This window comes from Schistocerca nitens, chromosome 5, assembly GCF_023898315.1.
Source record: "Schistocerca nitens isolate TAMUIC-IGC-003100 chromosome 5, iqSchNite1.1, whole genome shotgun sequence".
NCBI classification, from domain to species: domain Eukaryota; kingdom Metazoa; phylum Arthropoda; class Insecta; order Orthoptera; family Acrididae; genus Schistocerca; species Schistocerca nitens.
In genome coordinates this window covers 646,742,223-646,746,384 of record NC_064618.1, presented here as the reverse complement: position 1 = coordinate 646,746,384, position 4,162 = coordinate 646,742,223, and the positions used below count along the sequence as shown (strand labels likewise).

General features: G+C 41.3%; 1 pseudogene; it reads left to right on the top strand.

Annotated features, from left to right (window-relative positions):
* Positions 1-2,449: 2,449 nt before the first annotated feature.
* Positions 2,450-2,567, top strand: LOC126261220 (5S ribosomal RNA; annotated as a pseudogene).
* The last annotated feature ends 1,595 nt before the right edge of the window (positions 2,568-4,162 follow it).

Here is a 4,162-nt window from a genome sequence, read left to right as displayed (position 1 = left end):
TTCTCTTTCTGTGAGGTACTCGTCTTCTAATGTGAGGATGTTTCGAGGTATACATTTTTCCAGTGCTTATAATATACTTGTACCTAACCTCGCAAGCTGCGTCGTAATCAGTTTCAGGTGCCCAGGGTTCATCTTCAGCGTCTGTAGGTACTCTATCACTGTCCATATCCTTATGCATAACACATTCCTCTTCTAGTTCACCCACTACACCGTCAGTTTCGTCAAATTCAATTTGAGAATCTGTAGATTCTTCCAAAATCTGTGATTTTTCTGTGTCAGTAAGTTACTGTTGATACATTTTCAATCACAGTTGTATCTAACATAGGACTAAGTGCCACTGAACATGAAGCAACAAAAGGGAAACGAATCATTGTCGGGACCACAGTTGCTGTCGTCCCAAAGAAACGTAATGTCCGTGTATTCGAAGGTCACGTAATGCTATTATCTGTCGAGTGAGATGACCGTTGTGGGAAGCCACATCTATTACCAAGGGGAGGTGACTTTATGACCACCTCTCTTAAACTTAAATTTTCCTATTAATTTTAAACGAAAACGACATCGTTAAAGACGATAAGTATTTTGTACAAAATTTTAAAAATAAAGTATCTGAGTGGGATTCAATATTTTCAAAAGGTGGGCTTAAAGTACCCCCGCCATCTCCCTTAGTACTCAGAGGGTTAAACTGAATTTACGTTATTACGAGTAAATAATATATGTTCACTTGAATGGAAGCGTTTGGGCAAGGAATTTGCTTTCCCAATACTTTTAACACAAATATCTCCCACACTCCCGGGTATAAACTTAATTCGTGTTTTAATTCTCAAGTCTACAACGCAAATATGATGAATGGTATGGAAAGAGCAGTTACAGTTTGTAATCACACTCTGTCAGAGTTAGCACCTAAAAAATAATTTCTGTGGTTTTACAGAATTCCGGCGATTGTCGACTCTGAAATTCTTGAAATACTCATAGGCACAATCGTACGTCTTGGGGAAGCCGTCTTGGGTGCTATGACGTATTCATTCTGCTGCATGGGAATCAGTGTCCAAAAATCAGTTTCCAAGTTGCGTATTAATTTCGGTAAAAGTCCAAAAATTGATCTCTCAAAATACAGCATAACCGACCGTGGTGCAGGCTTTACAGATTTACCAGGATACAAATTCCCTACGAGTTATCATACACTAAATAATGTTCCGAGCCACAGGCAAGGGAGAAGTTGAAATAACCAAAGAATTAAACGTACCTCTTCCCCTCATGAAATTATATTTTTCGTAAAATGGTCTTCATTGCTACACTTCAGTATATATCATCCTATTGTATGAGATTAAATGTTAACAGAATTAATCAAATTACATTTGGCATTCAAAATGTCAATTTACAATAATGTCGCTAGTTACAATTCCGCTGTGATCATACCGTCCGCAACTGCTAAATCAAAAGTAAGGAAGTTTATAATACACTTAATGTCCCACATAATATCCACAGAGGTTTCATATCGTGAGGCAGCGATAATCTCTCTCTCTCTCTCTCTCTCTCTCTCTCTCTCTCTCTCTCTCTCTCTCTTGCAGTCGTAATGAGTCTCTGATCGCACTGCACTTTACACATGTTTTTCAGTGACAAACACAAACAATTGCAGCTCTTGGCTTTTGTCGCCGAGGTGCTAAATATTGCATAATATTTACTACGATAAGCCTGTCATAAGTAAATCCAGTACACAATATTGTAAGGTACTTAGATATTACTATAGCACAGTAAGTGAGAAGAACACACGCTTTATATTAGTTCATGACTACAACAGCAGAGTAAAGTAGGCATGAGAGAGTGCATGAAAGAGGGAGAGAGAGCCGAACATGATGAAACACAGTATTATGAAGATAGGGGAAGAGAAAATGATGTGACTGACTGAAAAAACAGCGAGAAGCGTAAATGGGATAATATGGAAACATTTGCTTGACTGTTTAACCTATGGAAACATGGTCATGTTCATTAATTTTTCAAAATTGGAAATTTGTGGTAAGTTCCTATATTACCAAACTGCTGAGATCATTGGTCCCTAGGCTTACACACTACTTAATCTAACATAAATTAACTTACGCTAAGAACAGCACACACAGCCATGCCCGAGGGAGGGCTCGAACTTCCGACGGGATGAGCCAGGCGAACTGTAGCAAGGTGCTTCGAAACGCGCGGCTACCTCGTGCAGCATTAATTTTTGGGGAAACGTTTTGAAAGTGCAGCATGGTTTGAAAAGACGCGTAGGGCAACTATACCCATCAACTTTCCAGATCACTAAAACAGAAGTTCACAGTTATCCCACCAGGCAACGCATACTTCATAATCTTCTCAGTTCTGTACAGGAATCTCGCAGTAGACACAGCTGGAGAAAATACAGTACGTCACTTTCGTATCTTTGTAATGTAAAATTCGTATAGCTTCAGTTAAATGTTGCGCCAACGGCCTTGCCGCAGTGGTAACACCGGTTCCCGTCAGTTCACCGACGTTAAGCGCTGTTGGGCTGGGCTAGCACTTGGATGGGTGACCATCCGGTCTGCCGAGCGCTGTTAGCAAGCGGGATGCACTCAGCCCTTGTGAGGCAGAACTGGGGCGCTACTTGATTGAGAAGTAGCGGCTGCGCTCTCGGAAACTGACATACGGCCGGGAGAGTGGTGTGCTGACCACATGCCCCTCCATATCCGCATCCAGTGACGCCTGTGGGCTTAGGATGACACGGCGGTCAGTCGGTACCTTTGGGGCTTCATGGCGTGTGTGGGAGGAGTTTTCAGTTAAGTGTTGGGTGAACATAAATGTATTTAGAAACTAGATAAACTCTGTACCGGAACTAACGCCTATAAGCTTCCAATAGAGCCCTCGAACTCCACAACTATAGTTGTGTGCGATGTCTGAAGACTGCTGAAAAAGAAAGTAGTAGAACGGGGAAGATGTGTCCACGTCTAATGGGGCGGAAGTTCGCTAGACGTACTTTTATCCACCAACAAACAGTTAACGAACTTGTACCCTACAACCAGTACATTGATTTTTGTAGTCCTTTCTAGCGTTTTCGAGCATTTTTCATTAGTGTTTGTTTGCCTTAGATGCCTCATAATTCACCTTTTCTATGAGTCACCGAGCTACTGAGAAGTCTGATGTGGCCCGCCACGAATTCCTCTCCTGTGACAACCTCTACATAGAGTAGCAACTACAACCTACGTCCTCAATTATTCGCTGAATATATTGCAATCTTTGTCTTCCTCTGAAGTTTTTACACTCCACAGCTTTCTCTGATACCAACGAAGTTATCCCCTGATGTCTTAACAGATGTCCTGTCGTCCTGTCCCTTCTTCTTGGTAGTGTTTTCCTTATGTTCCTGCCCTCTCTGATTCTGCAGAGAACCCTCTCATTCCTTATCAGTGTACCTAAATTTCAGCATTCTTCTGTAGCACCACATCTCAAATGATTCGTTTTTTTCGGTTTTCCCACAGTCCAAGTTTCCCTACCATAAAATGCTATACGCGAACGTAATTTCTCAAAAATCCCTATATCAGTTTAAGGCCATTGTTTGATATCAGCAGACTTCTTTTGGACAGGAATGCCCTTTTTTCAAGTTTTAGTTTGCTTTTTATGCTCTCCTTGCTGCTTCTGGCAGGTGTTATTTTGCTGACTAGATTGCAGAATTCTTTATCTTCGTCTACTTCGTAATCATCAATCCCGACGTTACGTTTCACGCTGATTTCAATTTGCTATTTCTCATTACTTTCGAATTTTTTTCCTTCACTGTCAATCCATATTTGGTCATGTATGTACCTAAACTAACGTTGTCGCTGTTGGTTTCCTATCATCAATGGTGAGAACAGCACTATCACTGGACTATTTACAGTAACGCACTCCCTGCCTTACCTTCCTGTTCAGAACGAATCCTACTCTCGGTATACAATTTTCTCCGGCCATTGGTATTATCCTATACTCATCTGACCAGATATCCCAGTCTTCTTTCCATTTATCTATACTGACTACCACTTTAACTAGATTGAACCTTGGCGTTTCCTTTTTCAAATTTTCTAGCTTTCCTGTCACCTTAAAGCTTTTGACGTTCCACGCCCTGCCTCGTAAAACTTTAGCCTTTCATTGGTTATGCAATCTTTTTCTCGTAGTCACCCCCCTCCCT